We start from the raw sequence: 23900 nt of genomic DNA on the forward strand, positions 1-23900 counted from the left end.
TAACTTACTCATGATCACACATATAGAGAGTGGTAACTGTGGAGTTTGGACCCACGCTAGCTGTCTATAAGGCCTCCGTGTGTAGGTAACCTACTATTCTGTTTCCCTGTTCTTGGCTGTCTCCTCACTCTCTCCTCCACAGATGTATCTTCCCAAACACATCCTAAAAAACATTTTATAGTAATTTCCTCCATTTTTAATCATACATTTATTTACTTGCTTATGCCTTTCACTTTCATCATCTCCCTCCTCTAACTAGACTTAAGCTCCTTGAGGCCAAATGTCCAGGCTTACCAATGTGTCTTCAGGGCCCAGCAATGTGGCTGACCTATAGCAAACGTCAGTCAGTGCTTGCTAAATAAGGACAAGACAAGCAGAGTAAGGTATTCCTGGCAGAGCTGGGCATGAACAAAGCCCCAACAGGAAGATTTGGGACATGCTTATGTGAGGGCCTCACGTGGTTGCAACGTGTGTGACTGACTTTCCACCTTGTACACTGGGATTGGCTAGATAGGCTAAAGAATCAAGAAATACGATGTAAAACTAGAAAGTTGGAGGCATGCTGTCTTCCAGAGCTGAGGATTGGTTGTGAGATCACTGTCATTGCTGGGGAAGATGGGGCCAGCTCACTCCACCCTGAGTTGCGAGCTGAAGTGGCACCAGAGTCCTTCCTCAGCCCCGACGTGGGTTCCTGCTGAGACTCAAGGGCGCTTTCCAAACAAGCAAGGCTCGAGCTCTCAGGGTCCAGATCGCCACAGTGGTAACTTCTGCAGGGCAGGCAGGGAGCGTGAGAAGGATAAGAGAGGGAGATAAGGAAGCGGCAAGAGGCTAGAATTTTATTACGTTTGACACTTAACGCAGTAAAGGCAGGCATATGTAATCTTTAAAATACCTTACAAAGATCAAAACAGAACAGAGTTAACAGGAAATTCTGAGTGTACAGAAAGGTAGCATTTGCAGCATTAATTTTATGAGGGGAGGCTTCGAGGTGATAATATATCACCAGGTCATTTTCACTGCAGTGTCTAACATCGCTTTAACTTGAAATTTTAAAGCAAGTGCAAAAAGAGTCTCTAAAAGTTATGTACACGTTTCTGTGCGACAGTAAGTTGCTTAACTTTCCTGATCTTGTCGAAGAGTTATCATAGGTTTACAATGTCCCCGAGAGGCCTGCAGCTTGCGACCACATATATAGGGCAGAATGAAAGGCACCAGGCGGGTATGGGCTTCATAGAGTAAGGAAACTTAGACTTGACCTGGGGCTGTAGCAAACAGTAAGGCAGGAAAGACAGCAGGGTGAGTCTTGTAACTGATTGAACCGGAGTTCTCAGATTTCTACCTTCTGTGAGAGCATCAACTTCCTCCATGGAATCCAGAGCTCATCTTGGCTACCAAGACTGTCCTCTGTGCTAACGAGATCTAAAGGACGCTGATTTGCCTTGGCTTTCAGGGGAGGTTTATCAAGAGGAACAGGAAGGTCCAGAGAAACTCAGCACAGGTCTGCCCACCCGCTGCTGACCACCGAGCATCATGGAGGGGGCAGCTGCTCCTGAATGCTGCCTCTGGGCTGGTGTGTGCTGGGAGATTACATCTGGAGCACAGAAGACCCCATCAGTGTCTGACCACAGCCCCATGGGGTCCTATGCCTCTTCGTTACAGGAATGTGCTTGGCCCATGTAGGACAGGCCCAAACGCTGGGGAGCAAATGCCCATGAGAGCAACCCTCAAGCCATGACAGCTGGGAGGTGGTGGATAAATGCGCCTCTCTGGGGCATTGCTGAGGTGTGTCGTGCTCCTGCAGGACTGAGCCACATCCTCCCCAGCAGTCCCCCCTTACTTCTTTGTGCTGGCTTCCTTCTGTCCCTGTCTCACTTCTCCATTAATGCACCATGCTCCCTGAGATCACCTCCCCAACAAACAACCTGCACTCGAATCCTTGCGTCAGGATTATAAGGGCGCTAATCCAATTCACGAGGCCTCCACCCCCATGACTTAATCACCTCCCAAAGGCCCCACCTCCAAACACCATCACACTGAGGGTTAGTTTCCAACATAGGAATTTGGGGAGCACATTTTAAGTTTACAGGAGTATCTTTCTTTCTTCTTTTCCTTCTTTCCTTTCCTTTTTTTCTTTCTTTCTTAGCCTCTAGGTTCTACTTCAGTAGATTGGCAGTAACCTGTCACCACTGAAGCAAAGTCAGTGTGGTATTTGTTTTGATATTTGAGAGTCAAGGTGATTTCCAGGGGCTCATAAATGGGAGTTGCAACAGCGGAAGGATATCTAGAATGGTTATGGTCAAATGAACAGAAAATTATAAAAATTAGATTAATCCTCTCTTCTCTCTCAGGTGTTGTTCAGTTTTGCAAATATGGAAACTAAGGCTTAAAAAGGTAAAGTAACTTAGTTTTTTAAAATAACTTTATTGTGGGGCTGGCCCCGTGGCCGAGTGGTTAAGTTCGCGCGCTCCGCTGCAGGCAGCCCAGTGTTTCGTTGGTTGGAATCCTGGGCGCGGACATGGCACTGCTCGTCAGACCACGCTGAGGCAGCGTCCCACATACCACAACTAGAAGGACCCACAACGAAGAATATACAACTATGTACTGGGGGGCTTTGGGGAGAAAAAGGAAAAAAAAATAAAAATCTTTAAAATAACTTTATTGAGATACAATTTACACACCATACAATTCACCCATTTAAAATGTACAGTTCAATGGTGTTTAGTATATTCAGAGTTGTATATCCATCACTATAATCTAATTTTAGACCGTTTCTGACGCCCTAAATGGACTCTATCTTTGCAATGATAATAAACAAACGTTTAGCCTGTGTACAAGGTCCTGTGCCAGGCGCTGGACCGTGTGCGTACACAAGAAAGACGTGTTCTGACCCTAGCACAGCTTAAATCCCCTTGGGAGGAACAGACAAATATGTACACAAATATGGCAACAAGACAATTGTAGGCTGTGGTACGTACTGTCAAGGGAATAAACAGGGCAAATGAGAAAAAGAAAAATGAGAACAAAACTCTATTCCAGGGTTAAGGCCAGCCACTCTGATGAGATAACCTTTAAGAGAGACCAAAAAACATTGAGGAAGCATCAGGTAGATGCAGATGGGGTAGGAACATTCCAGACTCAGCAAACAGCAGGAGCAGAGGCCCTGAGGGTTGGGTGGAGTGTGGCCTGAACTGACGCTGGAGAAACAAGAGGAAGGCAGATCCTGCAGGGCTCTGTGCATCACGGGAAAGAGGTGGATTTCATTCTAAATACATTGAGATGCCACTGAAATATCTTAATCATCAGGTATCATGCTTTTAAATTTATGCTTTTAAAATATTTGTCCAGCTGCTCTGTGAAGAATGGATATTAGGCAGGCAAGTGTGGAAATAGGAAGACAGGATAGGCGGTCCCTGCAATTGTCTGGGCAAGAGATGATGTTGACTTAAAGAGGTGGTGGCAGCAGAGAAAGAAGGAGACGGAGTCAAATATATTTCAGAAGCAACAGGTGGTGAGAAAAATCAATAAAGTGTGTAGAGCTTGCTGTGAAGCGGAGCAGAGGAAGGGGGTGGTACGCTGGAGTCAGGGAGGGAGGTTAGAAAGCGAGAGTTGCTAGAGCGTGTTTGTGGTTTTGGTGAGAATCATCCAGTGGAGAAGGCGAGAGAGCACTGATGCTGAGCGAGCAGGGGAGAGCTGGAGCCGGTGTGGCCGCAGGTGAGGCAGCTGGTCAGTGACAGGGCTGGAGTGGAACCCCATCACACCCGCCCTGGCTGTCAGTGCGCTCTGAGGACTCCTGAGAGATCCTGGGACCCCTTCAGAGGGAGGCTGAGCAAGTAGGACTCTAAGGCCCCTACTCCTGCTTTAACTAGAGTAGTTCTTGCTTTGCTTATTTTATATCTGGGGCTTAGGCTTAAACTTTCATTTGAAGAAAGAGATCCAGGCTCAGTGAACTTTGAGAACTATAGCACTGTACTGTGCTACTTGCCAAGATGTAATTTGTTGGGCAGATATCTCTCTAACTTTGAAGGCATCCAAAGTCAAACTGAAAGGAGGCAGTACTTCCAATTCTTTTTGTTATCTAGGCCCCACAGATTAGCCAGGAGACCTGGAAACTCAAGTGTGTGGCAAAGAACTCTTAAGGGACCCATGGGGTTGACCAGACTCCAGCCAGCCATGTTTGCTGGTTGGACTCAGGCTGACAAGGCTGGTGGTGTGTCTGGCCAGGCGTGTGGGTAGGATGGGGGGCGGCTGAGGCAACCTCCACATGCAAGCCATGGCATCCACTTTGGAGATCCGTAGTCCCCTCCAGGAAATCTTTGACTCCCTGACAACTCTTTCAGCAGGGGATAGCTCTTTCCAGAGGCATTATTTTCAGATATTAATGAGTTGGCTTCTGCTCAAATTCCTCTGCATAGGTGTGTCAAACACGTGCAGGTCACTGGGAGTAATGCTGTCGGGTCCTAGAACATCCTGACATTGACGTGGGTAAGCCCCAGTTAGGGACTCTGCTCTGCCCTAGCTCTGATGCTCTTCCACCCTCATTCTCAGAAAGAATCGTGTCCTGGCTTGGTAGGCATTATCAGAGTAGCCTGGTTGTTCTTTTGCTCAATGCCGTGAGGCAGTGGGGCAACTTATACAAATCATCTGCACACATACACATACATCCCAGCAAGGCAAAAATAATTTTAAAAGATCTCCTTGGAATAGTTTCTAGACAAAATTTTTATTGATTTTATTAATAAATTGTATTATTTAGCGAAAAAATGTTTAATAATTTATTCAGTGAATATTTAAGGAGTTTACCATTTGCCAAACACTGCAAGGAGCTGGCATAATAAAAAAGAATATGACTCCCACTGTCTTCTGGAAAAGACAAATAATTATGGTTGTGTGTAATGCTTGCTGTAATGAAATTAATTATAAAGAGTTATGGATGCAGAAAAGCAAATGAACAACTCTTGTCACAGAATCTCAGTGATGGCTTCATAGAAGGTTAACTGAGCAGAGCCGTGAAGGATGCATAGGAGATTGTAAGAAAGAAAAGTGGCAAAAGTGTTTCTGGCTTTGAGAGGAAATGTACAAAGTCACAGACTCCTTAAAGGAGTAGATGTGTCTGAGACACAAACACATGAGGATGCCCCAGGTGTAGGGCAGACGTGGGTGGGCATGAGACTGGGAAGGGAGATCATTGCTCTCCATGCTAAGGTTACCGCTGAAGATTTCTAGGCAAAAGAGAGACGCATGATCAGACTAGAATTTTAGGAATATCTCTGTAGCAGAAGAGGCATAAAGTGAAGCTGGGAGATCTTAAGGACATCTGTCACAGTGGCCTGAGAGGGACATGCAGGGCCTACGTAAGCAGTGGCAGGACAGCGGGAGAAGGGAATAGAGAGTCCGAGACCTATGGGGTTAGAATTGAAAGATCAGAAGAAGATTGGATACGGAGGGGGAAGGAAGAATGTGATTGACTCTGATTTTCAGCTTGGGTGACTTAGGGCACATCACGATGCCATTAACTCAGAAAAGGGACAAGGGGAGAGGAGCTGGCTTAAAAGGTGGAGAGCAAGAAGCTGAGGATTTAATAATTATGTGTGCAAACACGAGAGCACACGTGCTTTGTTTAATATCCTCATAGAGACAGTATCAAGACATTTACATTTACCCTGATAGTCTTTTTGGCCGCCATTGATTTTGAGTTCTTTTGCTAGCAATGAAGATAGATTTGCATTGACTCTTCCGCATTCACCTGTCCTTCGCATCTTGTAATCCCATCTATGAAAATCTGGGACCAAGACGAGGGCTGTAATCAATCCACAGAGGAAAAAAATCACCACGTGGGATGGAACCACAGTCTCCAGAGGCTGCAGCAGTGTCCTCTCACCGGGGGTTAATTGACTATGGATAATATCACAAATGAGGCATTCCTATTGCCACTGGATTTAAAAAAAAATACCCATTCTGCTATTTCCACATCAAAGCTTAGAAGAAATAAGCTATAAGTGGGTTTCACACCATTTAAGAAGCTCCTGACATTTTCAAAGTTCCCCTGGGGTTACAAAGAGACTTTCTAGGAACAGGGATCTCTAGGAAATGAGAGGGAAATTCCTTGCAGAATTTTGTCTGAATGAAATAACAAAAGGAGCCCTTGGTAGTCAAACCCTTCAAAGGAATTGCATTTTTTAAAAAATAGCATAATAGTGGCTGCAGGTTGCAACTTGCTTTTTGCTTTTGATTTTGCGGCAATGTGCATGCTGAGTGGGGAATTTAATGAAGAGAGGTTGAGCATAATGAGCAGAAAATTGGGAGTGATCGATCTGTTACATACATTATCTCAGTACCTAAGTGAAGGAGAGAGTGGTGGAATTATCCTTTGAATTCAAAACCATGCTAATCATCAATCTAGATAATTCTTCCAGTGGTATGTTTTGTTTGCTTAATTATCCAAACTGGCCATCCACTGACTTCAAATCCATTATGAACGACACAGCCCCCTGCTTTGTTCTTGTTGGATAGATAAGCATTTCATCTTTCTTTTTAAGCAATGATGTGCTTTTGATATGCTAACTTAATACTTTTCTGTCAGTGTATGATTGAGGAGGCAGAGAGTTTACCATGTTTTATCAAGCCCCTGAACTAGAAAAAAAGGTTAAGAGATCACATAATTCATCTTTGGTTTGTATCTGAGAAATAGATTTGTTAGTTTGCTAATCATTTTTCAGGGAAAGGTCCATGTCTGTGTTGTTCATCATTGTCTATCTAGCACTTGACACAGGGCCTGGCACATGGTAGAACCTCAGTAAACCTTTTTGAATGAATGAAGAAGTGAAGGAAGGAATGAATGAATGAATGGTGATTTGCTACTTCTTCTCTCTACACCCTTCACTCCTGCAAATATTATCCTTAATGGAAGATGCTCACTCCTTGATTTTCTTCACATAATGTCTTAATAGGGTGACCATATAATTTATAGTCCAAACCAGGACACTTCTGAGAGTGAAAGAGATGTTGATAATTACACCAGGACAGCAGGCATAAACAGGGACCATCACAGGCAGATTGGGACATATGGCCACCCTATACATAGAAGGTTATGAAGACACCAAAGAACACTTTTCTTGCCTATATCTCATGTCTTGTCTATTTTCTTGACACTGTACTTGGCTTAATATAGTTGATCTGACTTTTGACACTGATTACTGAGTATTCCCTAAATCCAAGAATTTTTCTTTTTTTGCCCTCCAATTGGACTTTTGCACCAAAGTGGCAGAAAAAAAGCTCTATGAGGAAAGGAAAAGAGCTTCTGGGGCACTATTCTGACCTCCATGCCTAGCCTTGTTTGACACATAGTTGACTCAATAAATGCTTGCTTAAAAAAAAAGAATAAAGTTCTGGTCTCAAAATGGTAGAATGTTGAACTAGTACACACTACTCCCACATAAAATCCACATAAATAATTAAAAATACATATTAAAATATATACAGGCATCTAAAACATCAGGGGAACTTTTACTTGACAAGAAACTAATGAAAGCTTGAAAAATGAAAAGCACATGGTTTAAGATGAAATTGGAAAATCACTTCTCAGAACATGTACAGGAGTAGCACCCAAAGAAGTCCTTCACAAGAAAGAAGATCAGAGGCAATTAGGAAGGGTACCAGAGTAGGACCAGCCAAAGAGATTGACCCCTGCACATGCACACACACACACATTCACACACACACACATGCACATACATATGCACACACACCAGAAATGTCTGTCTCTACCTGGGAGCAGTGGAGCTTGGGAGAGAGTGACAAGGCAGTTTCCCCAGGTGTTTCCAAAGCCCTGGAGGAATCAGGTACATGTCTACCTCACCAAGCGCCATGGCTCAGTCCTCCCCCACTCCCCGGAAACAGAGCAAACCACAGCAGCAGCTCCCTTTCCCCCACCAGGCAGTGCAAAGAGAGTTAACAGAAAACCTAATAGAGAAGTTCAGCTACCAAAACAAGCTCATAAGAAAGATGAAAGTATTCTCAAAATTTGAGGAATACCAATACCTTAAAAGGGTGACTTCCTCAAAATACCAGAAACTGGACAAACAAAAGAATTTACGCTAGTGGAAGTAGCCTAAGACTATCACATGGGCTTACTTTATACCATCAGGGAGATAAGGAAAAACACCACATTCGAAAAACTAGGATGAGTAATTAAGGAAAAGAACCAATTCAATATTAGGGAAATGAAATAAATAGACCTTTTGAAATTTAAAAAAACTCAAAAATGGGCCAAATAGCAGGATGAACACAATTCTGTTTGTGATCTGAGAAACCACACCAAGAGATTAGCCCAGAATGTGGCACAAAGGGAAAAAGAAAAAGAACAACACAAATGAAAAGTTAAAAAACAAAGCAAAACGTGAAGAACGGGACTGGAAATCAACGTCAATCCATTAGGGGTCCAAATCGAGAGAATATGGAGAAGGCAGAGGAATCAATACTTGGTGACATAAAAGCCACAAAAATTCTAGACCTGAAGAAAGACCTAAGTACTAAAACTGAAAGGGCTCACCAAGGAATAAACATAACAATAGTGGTAATAAAACCCAATTCTAGACATTTCATAGCTAAGTCAAGCCCAAATGAAAAATTCTAAAGCTAGGAGAGAGAAAAAAAATCAGAACACCTACAAAAAAATTGGGATCATATTGACATCATACCCTCCACCAGTGTCATTGGACGTAATGGAGTATTGGAGCATCATCTTCAAAGAGCTGAGGAAAAATGGCCTTGATTCTCTAATTCTATACGCAGCAAAACTGTCACTCAAATATGGGGGCAGAGTAATACATCTTCAGACATACACGTCCTCAGAAAGCTTATTGCCTGTAGATCTCTTCTTAAGAATTACTAGAGGACGTACCCCAGGAAGAAGAAGATGAATTCCGGGAGGAAGCAGTTGGATATGTTAATTATGTAATTTAAAATTGATAATAAAAACGACATTTACTTCTAGGGAAGTAATATTTGATTTTTAAAATTGTAAACGTGAAATTAGATACAATTGGAATTCTGTAATTTGCTTCAGTTATATAGTATGTCATAAACCCATAAAGGTACAAACTGAGGAATAATCAGAGGCTTGGAATCCTAATTAACCAGTCTGTGGCCCTTAGGGGAGGCCCCAATAGCCTAATGTCACAAGATGGGGAGGCCCGAGGCCAGGACCAAAGCAAGGTCTAAACTCCCCACAAAGATATGAGAGCCAACGTACCACAGAATCCTTGACACGGAGCCACCTCGGACCTTCAATGTAGCTTCTTGAAGATCTATATTTCCAGTTTCCATCAACAGCTAGTTCTTTCTTTGTGCCGTTTTCAAGGACTCTTCAAAGGTTAGCAGGATTTTTATAGGAAGAAAAATTGATAAATCAAATAAAATTGAATACTGTATTAGGAGAATATCGAGATCCCAGCAATGCTCTGACTTACACTATCACTCTTTATCTAACTTTCCTAACTCTTTCCAAGTCACAGCTTAAGGAGTTCTGAAAGATATAATTTTTGTCCCTTGGGCATGGTCCCCACCCCTTTATTCAGGTGGCAGATGGACTCAAGGAAAGAGAGTTCTTTCTCTTGACAGATCAATATAAAAGTGAAAGTTTGTTAAATGAGATTGCTTGTGATTATTACCTAAGTCGGAGAATGTTAGGCTTCCCTTTCATTAATGTCATGCTTGGCATCATGCCTTTGGTGGACATCTGCTGTTGGCACTTCCTGGCTCACCTCCATCTTCCTGGAAGCACTGCCCCTCATCTTCTCCCTTTCCCACAGCAGAAGCTGCCTTGATGCTGCCTCCCTGGCCTCAGTGATTGGCCCAGGAGATGAGCTTATACTCTGTGGGCCAAAATCCTTCTCCAGAGCTTTCTGTTCATTCCTAGATTGAGAGAGATGGGGGCCCTTCCTCTCTGGAAATCTGTGAGGAAGTGTTCTTGGTCATGACCATATCTCTTGTACATGGAAGAAGAAAGTTTGCAGATGGAAGGAATGAAGCCAGATAGACAGGGATAAGGGGCAGTGGGACAGAGTCCTGGTGGAATGGGCCCATGGCTCCTGTGGCACTAATTATACTCCTACCCATCCTGAATCTGGGCCAGTAAACTCACCTTTTCCCTGCCTAGTTCAAATGGACTTTCTATCATTTGCAACCAGAAGAGTCTTGTCCAGTTCAGTGCCTTCCTCAGAACAGGTGGGTAATAAAGGTCACTGGATCCAGAGGAGCAAGCCAAGAACTACGTCAGCACGAGATCAGCCCCCGGAAGGGGGAAGTGAGTGGGCCAGAGCATCCTTGTGGGGGCAGAGAACGTGTGTGGGGGCAGGGGTAGACCATGTGGGAGCAATTTTGCCAAGAGGAGGCAAATAACCAAGCACACGGCAGCAGCTCATGCCAACAGAACACAGCAGAGGTGACAGGAGGTCCCAGTAGGAAAACATCCTTTATCCAGAAATTGAAAATGACATTTGGGGAATTCTGTATTGAGCATTGTAGGATTTGGGACTGCTGTGATCTTTCCGTGGTCTAATATTTGATATACATTGGTTTTCCTCTCTTAATAATGTCTTTATTAACCTGTACCAACATATTTATATGTGAGATTGTGTGTGTAATTCCAGAGGGGAAGGAGAGAATCGATGTGTCAGCCCGTTGGGCTTCCGAATGAAGAGTTATTCTCAGGGTTCTGGGTGAGGAATCAAACCAAGAAAAGTATAAGTGCCCAATAAGTAATCCCAACCCTTGAGGACACAGGAATCTCTGACCAAGGGTCACCTCCAACCTTTAGTGTCTCTGTCTTTGGAGCTACACCTTTCATCTGTGAAAACAACTAATGCTTCCTCTAGGCCAGCTTCAAGGATTATTCAATGATTAGCAGGATTTTCATAGGCGGAATTGTACGAATCAAGTAAAATTGACTATTAGAAGACCACTTAGATTCTAGATGAGCTTTGACTTGTATATTTCTTAAGCACTTTTTTTGGCCTCAGCTTCTTCATCTGTTTATAGGTGGTGATCAGCTTTGACCTGAACTAGGAGCATGGTATGGAAATGATGGACAGGATGTTAGGATGGGGCTCGTTCTGTCTCAGTTATGACTGACGTGTCCATAGAAGCCAAAGTTAGTGTGAGACTAACCCTCATCTGCAGGGTTTACAAAGAAAATGGTGGAGAACAACTTCTAGGCCTCACGGATCCCCAACCAAACCAGAGATAAAAATAGAGACAGTATTTGAAAAGGGGAGAAAATTTGATGATGACATTTCTTTGAGAGAGCTAGTGTCACTCTGTGAGTCCTCTACGACAGGGGGCTGGGTTTTAGCTGCATCATCTCAAGCTTCACGAGACAGGCTTCTATGGGATGACTTGGAGAACTTTGAAATGTGTTAGGAGTTGGGAGACACAAAGATTGATGTCTGAGAAAGTTAAAACAGCCCTGTTGACACAGGGCTATAGATGGCTTCGTTGGGAACAGCCTGAATTTCCAGAGTTTGCTGGGCCAACAGGTACCTCAGTGTTTCCTGTGGACCAGATATGAGTCACATGAGAGACAATTACTGTGGCGTCATCTTACACTCTGGCCTAAAGAGCCACACAGAGGAGTGGAGGGTTCCTACTTGCAAGGAACTGGAGTGGAGTTCAGAATTCTTAGGGGCTGTAGAGGAGTTGCAAGTGGCAGCCTGAAACAGAGAGGCATCTGCACATGTGATGAAAAATGCCATCAGGGGAAGGGACCAGGGAACCTCTGAAGAGACAACAGAAACATCTCTTGGGAGAAAGAGTTAATCTTCCTCATCAGCCAGGCCCAGAGAGCATGAAGCCAGCTTACGACAGTACCAATGTGAATGAGACCTTTTCTATTCTCCTACAACTCAACCTCCTCACCCTCCCCGCTTCTCCCTCTACAGGGGTCAGGAATTGGCTAGTAAGTGGGGTTGAGGGAAGAAGTCCAAGGTAGAAAAATGGAGAAAACTCTATCCTGCCCCGCTTCTACACTGCAGGCTTCCAGCCTGAAGCAACTCCAAGTTAAAGAAGGGAAAAAGATTTTAACTTTAGTGCTAAATAAAGTTTAGTGATTTGAATAATATCTCAGACTGGATATTGTAGTTATTGAATTAAGACCGTTTTGGGGGCTTCAAGTGACTATACGACTGTCCATTACTTAAGAATGAGCACAAAAGCCAGGGTTCCTGACCAAGTTTCCTTTCTCAGGCAGGCTAAAATAAACCCCGCTTAATGCATTTAAACAATAAAGTCGCATTTTGAATGCATCATTGCTTAGCTTTGTTTAATATGCCAGTTGAAGCAACATGTATAAAATCAAACTAATGTAATATTGACTGAGATATGTGAGCAATCCGGTCAATAGGCATAAAGAGATAACTAATTATTCTCAGAATTAGTCAAGAGTTCTTTCAGATGTTCTATTTACTCCTGGGCTTTATAACTTAAATCATAGTTTGCCTTTAGAAGTGTGATGAAAGGACAGAAAGAAAAGCTAGAGGACTTCCTTATTTAACAGGGAGAAATGAAACTTCTAATGCCACTGGTTCTTGAAAATTTTGTGTCACCTAGAGTTAGAAACACCAAAGCAATGCACCCATATGTCACAGACACACTTTAATTCAATTCATAATATAGTGGTGCATTAAATTATCCAAAGAGCTCCAGGTATGGCAATAGCAAGAAAGAAAAATCATAGAAGAGGCATCGAGTATCCAAGGATCATAATTGACAGCCTATGATGGGTTGGTCTCCAACATCCATTAATTGACACCATTGAGCAACCATTATATGCCATGCTCTGTAAATACAGAGGCAGAGGTATAAATGGACCAAAGACTCAAAAAGGAATAAAAGTGGTGTAGGGGCATTAGCTGGCGTGCCCCTTGAAAAAGCATGCATCTTTGAGGCTCCTGTCTGGGCTAGGTGCCAGTGCTCACGATGATAACAGTCCTGGGCTTGGCCAACCCAGCTGCTGTCTTTTGGGAGACTTAGCACAGAGACCCTCACTGTCTGAGGGAACACAGAGGCCCTCAGGGTGAAGAGGGGTTCTGGTCCTTGGAATGCAGGTCATACAGGGACAGTCCCCCTTGGCAAGCATGCAGCCTTTGTTCCTCTGCCTACTTAAGCAAGCCTCTCTCAGGGGACTGTAGCAGGTGCATATTGCTGTCCAGCCGGCCGCCATTGGACCTTCCCTGTAAGTAACTCCCAATAAACCCATATGTCTCATTCACCGTCTCCAGGTCTTTTCTTTGGTCTCTCAGCACCCTATCCTGCACTGCTCACCCAAATGGGTATGTGGCTGAACTAGTGGATGCAAGAGGAATGAAAGCCACTGTGGGCACTGGGACGGCAGTACAGGGGAAGCTGTCTTACTCCACTTCTGTTTAACTGACGAGCCAAATTTACAGACCCTCTTATTCTCTCTGCAAAACAAACTGGCTGAGGCCTCCAGTACTCTCAACTGTTTTCAGCTACTCTCTAGTGTGCCTGTGCACTTCTACTCTCATCTGCTGAATTTTTCTTGTTGTTGACTAAGAGTTAGTTGTGTTCACTTTCCAAATTTATTTGTGCCAATTATATTTTTTATTGTAATAAAATAATATAAAAATAATATGTGATACTTTGCAATATGAATATGAAAATAAGTGTAGTTGTTGCTTTTGAAAATAAATCGAATGCTTTGGAAAGATACAATAAAGACTAGTCATTAAAAATCACTATTTATTAATCCAGATTCTTTCATAGTTCTTGAAAGTTTATGACTTAATGGCAGAGTGTTCCTGCCATTCTCTCACCTTTACTACCCCAAATATTATGTGAATGAGCCAATTTTGTAGCTCTGCTCAATGCCAAAACAGAATAAACATTGGCAGAGAACATACTGTCATTTTCTCACATAGAGGAGCACTGTCAATTGCAAAGCCATTGTCTTGACCACCAGCTAAGAAAGGTAATAACCTTCAGAAATTCTATTATTTGTGTGCCAGTAGGGCCATATGATCATTGCAGAGCAAGTCTTTCAGCATCACCCACCCCATACTTCATGTCAGTTCATTCAGTCATTCAATTAATATAGATTGAGCTCCTGCAGTGAGACTGGCAGAGAGACAATGACTCTTCCTGAATGAGCAGAAAAGAAGATCATGTGAATCACCTGACTCTATCAGTGTGCTTCCAAGGAGGAATCCTGAAAGAGGATAGAGCTTATGGTGGCCTCTCTCTTCTGGAAGGGTTACTAGCTTAGGACTGGTTTCCTGGGCTTAGCATTTAATTATTTATATCCAGTCTGGCCTGGCCTTGGTGGGAGGATAGGCTCCACCATAACACACTGGGCTGTCGATTACACATGGGCTCACAGACCCCCGTGAGTGGCCCCCTGCCCCGATAGTAGTGTAGAGTCAAGAAGCCCAGCGCAGTAGTGAAGAGGCACCTGGCGACTCTGAGTGTGTAGGGAGATAGCTGATTCTCACACATAAAGCAAACTTCATCATCGATTTCTACAGCATTGGTCAATTTCTATTGAATATGCTAACATTCAACAAAATTCAAAAAAATGAACTCTAATTTTCCAAGACTCTTAATGTTTATGAGCTATTGAAAAATTCTGGTAAATGTTTATAATAAAGCCTGTAAGATCACTGACTTTTAGGTTTCTTGTTTCCATTTCTGAGATGACTTAGATAACACATAAATTTATACGTCAAACTCTTTCCTATCTCAGATGGGTGTTTTAAGGCCTGAGACCTTATTCAAATGGCACTTACAACTTCTTTAGGAACGGAATTAAGTAAATGAAAGATAAATTAATATAATAATCTGTAAATTTTCTTAATAAATTTGAGAATTTGAAAATAATTCCCCCTCTGTGGGCCATAAGTTTGTAACTATATGAAATGCAGTGTCTTAAACAGGCATTGAGGATACATCCTATTTATCTCACATCATGTGGCTATGAGTTTTATTCTGAGCAAACACGATTAGGATAGACAAAATTAGAATGGATGTTCCACCAGCTCTGTGTGTTGTCTCAAGTTACCTATTAGAGAAGAGTAAATTGAATTGTCCTGATGTTTTCTTACTATTAATATTAATTTAAAATTCTCTTAGTGTTCTTTCTCAATTTGGTGAATGCCAATCTTTATAGGAATGAACTTTATTAATAATAACACTGAATTCTTACCAAACATGTATTTGGTGGTGGGAGGGAGGAAAGAGTGGGAATAGACTCTAGATTCTCCTGATGATTGGCAATCCACGCTGGCCCTCTTGTCTGCTCATTAACTGACTCGTTCTATGCAAGGTGTTGCTTAAGGAAGAGAAATAGAGGAGTTGAAGAATTCTTCTAGCTCATTCCTGACTCAGTACCTCCAAAACAGGCTCAAGAGGGAGCGCATGCAAGCATGAGCATGGAAAGTTAGGCTACCCTTTGTTCTGAGGGGGCCTCGCACCTCTGCTTGCCTTTGCCCTGTGTCTCTCCCGGGTAGCATCAAGGTTACTATGGAAACGCAAGAGTTCCTAAATTCCATCCTAGCCTCTCTTCTAGGTTCTTCCTTCCTCTGGGGTGAACTGAGAGGCACATGCCATGGTGGGGAGGCTGTGAAGGGGCCCAGGAGGGCATGTCTATGCATCAGCTCTCCCATTCTGGTAGGAGCAAGTGCCCTTGCAGTACACACACAGAAGACATGGGACTGTCGATCAGGAAAGCTCTAGCTAGTCAGAATTTCTTTATAAAGAGGTAATTTTAATGCATCTGTGGCAGTCAACAGCACTCACAAGTGAGAAGAAATAATGTGTAAAACTACTGTATGGGGCATTTGACAGATGCCAGCAACAGTGATACATGTATTACATACACAATCGCATTCTGTTCACACAATATCCCTGTGAGGTTGGTAATATTTTTATGGCCACAAGGAAACTGAAAGCCAGAGAGTCTACACAAGGCCCTGTAACTGAGAAAAGGAGAACCTTGGCAGAAGTTTGGGAATGTGTGAATTCAAAATACACATTATTGACCTCTACTAGGGATGACAATTAAATGAGAAGGACTCTAAAAGCAATAGCCATTCTTGAAAAAATTTTTCTAATTTAAAGCCATAGAGGTATTTATTAAGAGGAAACATATGAAATGGACAATATTCAACTGTTTGACCTACAAAAATGGCAATTTCATGTGGTTTAATTGTACCTATTTATAACTTTTTCTGCAGAAGATATTCACAGATAGGGGACACACTTCAGAACATATTCATATGGAGGAACCCCCTACATTTCCTATGAATTACAGATTTTTATTGTGTAACATACAAAGGAAAATAACCTGGGACCTGCCCGGTGGCATAGTGGTTAAGTTCATGCACTCCACTTTGGCAGCCCAGGGTTCGTGGGTTTGAATCCCAGGAATGGACCTACATACCACTCATCAAGCCATGCTGTGGTGGCATCCCACATACAAAATAGAGGAAGATTAGCACAAATGTTAGCTCAGAGCCAGTCTTCCTCAAGCAAAAAGAGGAAGATAGGCAATAGATGTTAGATCAGGACCAAACTTCCTCACCAAAAAAACAAAAATAGAAAATAACCATAGCAATATAAACGCACTTAATGAAATCTATATAATTAAGGCAGAAAGTTTCTATGCATTAAAAATTAAAGTTTTACCATTTGGAGGCCAAAACCAGGAACTCTTTGTAATTAATACACCAACTCTGATAAAAAATGACAGTTGACATAGAGTAGCCCAGAATACCAAAGCAGGACACAAAATAAGATGATCTAAACAAGGCCTAGGAGAGAGATGCTTCTCTGGCCACTGTTGGTTGGAGTTATTTATCATTTGCTATGCATTTCGCATTTGTTTATGACTAACTTACTTATCTAGTGACATGAATACAGTTATCTCATTATACGCATCTACTTAATTTCAGCTAATGCTTTGTCCTTACAAAATTCCAAAGTAAAAGAGACCTTTTAGGTACTGTGGTTGTCATTCATGCTGTTGGCCAAATACGTCCCGTTTTTCTCTCTTTCAGTGACAAGAAAATGGGAATGGCATTTCCAAGTCCCCTGTGGCTGGATGAGCCCTGTGATGAGTTCTGGCCAGTGAGTTGTGAGCAGGAGTAACATATGCCACTTCTGGGCTAAGCACTGAACTGCCGGTGTGAGGCCTTCCAGAGCTCTTTTTCCTGTGGCTTGGTGGTTGACAGCATTTGATACAAGGGCTGCTTCATCAGCCTAGATCCTGAGAGGAGGCGATCTGGAGTACAGTTTCCAGCCCAGCCATTGTGAGTATGTGCAGAAGAGAGAAATCAACTTTATTACAAGTCGCTAAGATTTGGGGAGTGCTGATATGGAAGCATACCTTAGCCTAGCTTGATGACACAGGTGTTTTGAAGGGCCCAACTATACTCTTCATCCCCATTCTGAAAATTAGGGTTGGGCCTATCTGATTCAGATATTTCCACCGATTCTGATGGACAGGCCACGTACCTGACTTACAAAATGGTGCCTGAAAAGGGCATATTTCAGTGTTGATATAGCTACTCTTTCTACCCAAAAGTAGGATCCTTCATGTCCAACGGCCATTTCCCTGAATGAAGTACACATTGATTGAAGCAAAGCCTTCACAAAGGTAGGAAGAGTAGATAGCTTTATAAGAAATAGAATTTTGGAGAAAACAGAAGCTCCATTCTGGGAGGGAATATCGCCCCCTCCCTCATCTACCATAAAGTCAGATTACTTCTATTCATATCTCCGATCTATCCTGCAGCATTGTTACCAGAAGAGTATGACAACGAAGACGATGCCTAGGAAGGCTGAAAATCCATCATAAGGCACTAGCATATTAGCAAGAATCGTTATTCACTAGAAATCCACAGAGCACAGAGGGAATAGGATATCTTACAGATAAATCTTAGTGCAGGAAAGAGTCACCAAAAGTCGGAAGCCCAGGGGACTGCCCAAATGAACCGACACCACACTGTGAACAACATGCAGGAGATGTGGGGGAGCGGGAAAAACTGATTTTGCCAAGTTCATGATTTCATCTTGGAGAAGAGCCAGTTTTAACACTGATTCCAAATGAGATTTTTCTTGAGAAAAATCCCCATAATTGGAGATGCACATCAGTAATATAAGGGAGGAAATAGTTTTCTATTAAGATCTCTGAGTCTGTGTAAATAAATTTATACCTTTTTAGTTGAGTAGGCAAGATTTGCCTATTTATCAAGTCTCCCAAATATGTAGTATTTATTCCAATCTATAGAAAATTTCTATTAAAACGTGTAGCTTTAGGCTTGCCTACGAAGCCTCTTCACATTTCAGAAAAACAGTGAGTCTTGTCACAATGCCTTGATATCTGCGAGATTCAATGTAGTATTATGGAGCAGGCCGTGCCTCGAAATCATGTGATGAATTGGAGGATATCACAAAAAACAAAATATGTGTGAAGACAACCTTCATCTCAAAAATAAAAGTACGGGGTAAAACACAACAATGTAGTTTATTGACAAGAAAAATAGAGTGCCTCCCTCTGTCTTCCCCAAGCTCACCACATCTGCCAGCAGGGATCTTTGAAAGAGCTGTCCATTGCAATAGGTAATTTATGCAGCTCTTGTAACACCCAGATACTAATGCAAATTCCCTGCTTAAGAATGCTGACCTTCTCAGCACCAAACCAGGGCCCAGCAGCCAGAAATTTCCCTTCTCTCATGGAGAAGTCACATTTTAAAGCCTGTCATCCCGCATAGGGAACTACCATTTAACTGTCAGTAATATGGCTTTTAGAATTTAAATTGAACAGCATATAAAATACTTCTTAGCAGCAGATAATTGTAGTTTATAATTTGAGTCCTCTGTTGCATGTTCCACTACGAGATTCTGAGCCTTACGCATTGGTTTTGATTGTGAGTTCTCAGTTTTCAGGGAACGGTCAAGAAATAAGGTCCTATAAAGAATAAAAGGTTATATTTTTAGGTCCTGAAACTTTTGACTTAAATCACATGGAATTTTTTAAAAGATGTTATACTTATTTTTAACTGCCTTAGTGTCTCAATTGGCTATGGCTGCCGCAACAAAAGACCACAGACTGGGGGACGTAAACAACAGAAATTGATTTTCTCTCAGTTCTGGAGGCTGGAAGTCCAAGATCAAGGTGTTGCTTTGGTTTCTTCTGAGCCCTCTCTGGCTCACAGATGTCCCCCTTCTCGCTGTGTCCTCACACGGCTTTTTCTCTGTGCGTGCACACCCCTGGTGCCTCTCTTTTTATAAGGACACCAGCCAGCTTGGATTAGGGCCCCGTCTAACAGCCTCATTTGAACTTCCTCCCCTCTTTAAAGGTACCAGCTCCGGATGGTCACATTCTGAGATACGGGGGGTTAGGGTTTCAACACACGAATTTGAGGAGGACACAATTCAGCCCATAACACTAAGCAAACAAAATATAATGTAGCCTTTTCTCGATCATTAAAGATATGAGTTTTAGACATTCATATGTTTTTCTGTGCCATCAGCATCTGGAGAGAGAGTGAGGGAGTTATGGAATGTGCTTCTTAGAGAAGTGCCTAAGTCACTTTGCCACCCGAAAACCCTAGACTTTTGTTGTCCTATACAGCGGGCACTAGCCCCATGTGGTTATTTATGTTTAAGTTAATTAAATTTCAATAAAATTAAAAATTCAGTTCTTCATTTGCATGAGCCACTGTTCAAGTGCTCAGTAGCCACATGTGGCTAGTGCCACCATTTTGGGCAGCGCAAATATTGAACATTTCCATTATCACAGAATTCTGTTAGACTATTGCTGCTGTCCTGTTGACCCTGTGATACCCTAAAGAAAACAGCTGGAATTTTCAAGAACTGTGCTGCTTAGCTGCTGTTTCTTTCCTTTCTCTTCATCACGGCCATCTCAGCTCCTCACTGCCGTGGGTTTTGGGTCCTGCTTTTACTCTTCATCACATTTTCTCCTGATTCCATTCTCTTGCCTTTTAATTTCCTGCTTTTTCTTTTCTCCTCCTCACCCTTTTCTTTGGCTTCATCTTCTCCTATCCTTTTCTTTGTTGGGATGGTGATTTTTTTCTCTGAAAGCCTTTGCCTTACAGTGAAAAATCTCCTTTCTTCTAACCAGTAAATACCACTCATCTTCATGTCTTTGGTCACTCTTGACATTTTTATGGTGTTTCATTCAGACAGATCTTAGTGTAGGTGAGCCTGCCGCCTGAATAGTGGATAAAATGGAGCTGTATAGTCCGTCTGGAAATCATAGCAATCACAGGAAGTTTGTTTCCTGTTATTCCTCTTGGGAGGCGGGTCAGCCTAGTTAAGGACTTTGAAGTCAGCCTGTCTCAGTTCAAACTGTGGTGTCATCACCTATTACCTATTTGGCCCTGACCAAATTTTTTAACATCGGCTTCTTCATCTGTGTATTGTAAGTTTTACAACTTCGTATGTTCCTGCTGCCTCCACATCCCCACAAACAGGCTGTGAGCACCTGACCAGGTGACCAGATGCACAGTGTGATAATGCTGGCCCCAGTCACAAGTTCCCTTTCTTGCCCTCACCTGACTGTGACCTATGACATTCAAATGAACCAATGAAAACCCCTTGTGCCTTTGGCTCGTGTACCCCACTCCAACCCCCAGTAAAGGCACTTGGCCACAGAGCCTCGCTCTCTCTCAGCTTCCCACCTGCTTAGTAGAGCCTGGTCCCTGAGTGCTCTCCCTTTGTGGCCCCTTCCTAGTGTGCCTCTCCAAGACCTGTGAGCATAATAAACTTTGTTGTTCTGCGCCTCTCCTGTGTCTCTTCTTCTGGCTGCACCTGAATGATCATCTCATGAAAGAACACAAAACAAACTATAAGATGGAGTTTAAGAACAGTACTCATAAGGTTGTTAGGATTAAATAAACTGACATAAGGAAATTGTGCCTCAAATGTAGCTCAATAGATGGGAGCAGTTATTATTTCTCAGGAAAAGTTTAGCTGTTTACAAGATGGCTATGGACCTTGTCTGCTCAATTTCTTGTAGTGATTCCAGCAAAGGAACACTTCTCTGCCGTATAGACTCATTACTGCGTATATATTTCGTACTCAAGTTCCGCTAGGTACTCCCTCCACCCAATCAATTTATCACCTGTCTAGGGAGACAAGACTTATACTGAAAAAACAGATATTAGTATAAGACTGGGCATAATCAGATGCTAAATCATATTAGACAGACAATATATTCTATAAGCTTTTGGAAAAAGAAGTACTGACTTCCAGTTTCTGGTTCCATGTGAAAAGAGCTTTGAAGTTGCCACTCCATCCTAACGATTAAAAAGCTAAACAGACTGAAAAATCAACAACTCTTTTAAGATCTGTAAGAGAGTTGAGGACACAGGAAAAACCACTGCCACCAAGATTGGAGAGAAGGAGAAATGAATAGAGAGAATAACAACTTATCAGAGCGGAGAGACCCCTCCAGAAACCAGTGCCAGGAAAGGAAAACCTGAACTGTAATTGACAAATTTGCTGTAGGCTCTGTGTGGACAAGTCTAAGAGTTGAAAACTCCAGGGGGACCCACTTATGGGCAGGGGGGCACAATATTGTGAGATTTACCTCTAGGAGTTCAATCAAATTCCCACAGTGAATATTGCAGAAAAATTCCTTGGTGCTTCTGGCAGGGGGAAGAGAGCATTTTGAAATATGCCAGAGCATTCTGTTCTTCATAACAAGACCTGCCCTCAGGGGAAACTAGTTAACCAGAGCCTAATCTCATGGAATGTTATCAGAACCTAACTGTCCTGGGGAGAGGAATAGCCAGCTCCCACCCACTGTAGCCAAACACTCCCTCCGAAAGGGGGAAAAATACTGAGAAGCACTTGGGAAGTTCACAGTCCTGAGGCACAGGCTCACTAAATGACTGAGACCCAATCATAGGACTATAGAATTCTTCCCCTCTCCTCATACCTCACCACCTCATTACTAAAGACCTATTTACAGCAGTTCTTTTTACCTAGCATATCATGTCCAGCCATCAAGAAAAAATTACAGGGTATACCAAAAGGTAAAAAATGCAACTTGAAGAGGCAAAGCAAGCATGAGAACCAGACATGGCAGGGATGTTGGAATTATCAGACTGGAAATTTTAAATAACTATGACTAATATGCTAAGGGATTTAATGGATAAAGTAGACAGCACGCAAGAACAGATGGACAATATAAGCATAGAGATGGAAATCCTAAAAAAGAACCAAAAAGAGATGCTAGAGATCAAAAACTCTGTAACAGAAATGAAGAATGCCTTTGATGGGCTTATTAGTAGACAGGACATGGCTGGGGAAAGAATCTCTGAACTTGAGCCTATCTCCACAGAAACCTTCAAAACTGAGAAGCAAAGAGAACAAAGACTGAGAAAAAAATAATAGAATATCCAATGACTGTGGGACAACTATAAAAGGTGTAACATATGTGTAATGGGACTACCAGAAGGAGAAGAAATAGAGAAAGGAAGAGAAGCAATAGTTGAAACAATAACAACTGAGAACTTCCTAATTAGTGTCAGACACCAAACTACAAATCCAGGAAGCTCAGAGAACACCCAGGTGTATCATTTTCAAATTAAGAGATAAAGAAAAAATTCTGAAGGAAGCCAGAAGGAAAATCACCTTATCTATAGAGGAATAAAGATGAGAATTTTATCTGGCTTCTCTTCAGAAACCTTGTAAGCAAGGAGAAAGCAGAGTGAAATATTTAAAATGTTGAGAGAAAAAAAATAGCAACTTAGAATACTGTACCCTGCAAAATTACCCTTCAAAAGTGAAGGGGAAATAAAGACCGTCTCAGACAAACAAAAATTAGGGGAACTTGTTGACAGCAGACTGGCTTTGCAAGAAATGTTAAGAGCAGCTCTTAAGAGAAGAAAAATAATACAGGTCAGAAACTCAGATCTACATAAAGAAAGAAAGAGTATCCAAGAAGGAATAAGTGAAAGTCATGAGCAAAGAAACAGTCTACAAACTGAAAGCAAATACAGACATTTTGGGCTGGGGGGGGGGGGGCGGTCTTGGGAACTGCAACTCAGGAGACACAGATTTGGGTAGAAACCCAAATGCACACCAAAGTGGGCTGAAAAGGCAAGAGTTTTTAAAAGCAAAAGAGGGAAATTGAAGAAATTTTAAATAACTTGTTTTGAAAGAATTATAATTGGTGCTGGCAGGCTGAAACTACATCTGTCTACACATTATTGGCTGCTAAACTATCTCTAAGCAAAAAAAAAAGATCCATTTTATGTTGAACCAGCAGATGTTTTCCCAGGTTGTATGGGCTTTGCAATGAGGCAAAGTTGAAGAGTTCACATTCCATACGGGTGGGGACGTGTGTATTATTTCCCTGAAGGCTTCCTGGCTCCATTTTAGAGCTCCTTTAACAAGACAGGCTCCTGTTTAGATTTTCTTTTCACAAAGTAAAATGAAAACTTTTATTTTTCATATTCTTAATTGATCTAGAATAACAGTTTCTTCAAAGTAATAATAGCCACAATGCATTTGACTATGTATACTTATGTTTATATCTTATATGTATATATATGCTTATATATACTTATATGTAAGTGAAATGAGAAGAACACAAAATAATCCCTGTGTAGAAGAAGATTTAATTGTTCATGGCTCTTCAAGGTGAGTGTATGTGAAGAGGGATTCAAGCAATCAGTTTATTTCGTCTACATTTATTTTGTGCCCACTATATACTAAAGAAATGTACCTGATATTTTGAAGTAAATAATAGAAATGTGAGAAATATCTTCACCTCCAAGTGGTAATAGCACACTTGTGCAAAGGAAAACAACTAAATAATATCAAATAGTTTGTTTAAATGACAAAGTGAATTGTAT

The sequence above is a fragment of the Equus caballus genome, chromosome 10, assembly GCF_041296265.1.
Source record: "Equus caballus isolate H_3958 breed thoroughbred chromosome 10, TB-T2T, whole genome shotgun sequence".
Taxonomy (NCBI): domain Eukaryota; kingdom Metazoa; phylum Chordata; class Mammalia; order Perissodactyla; family Equidae; genus Equus; species Equus caballus.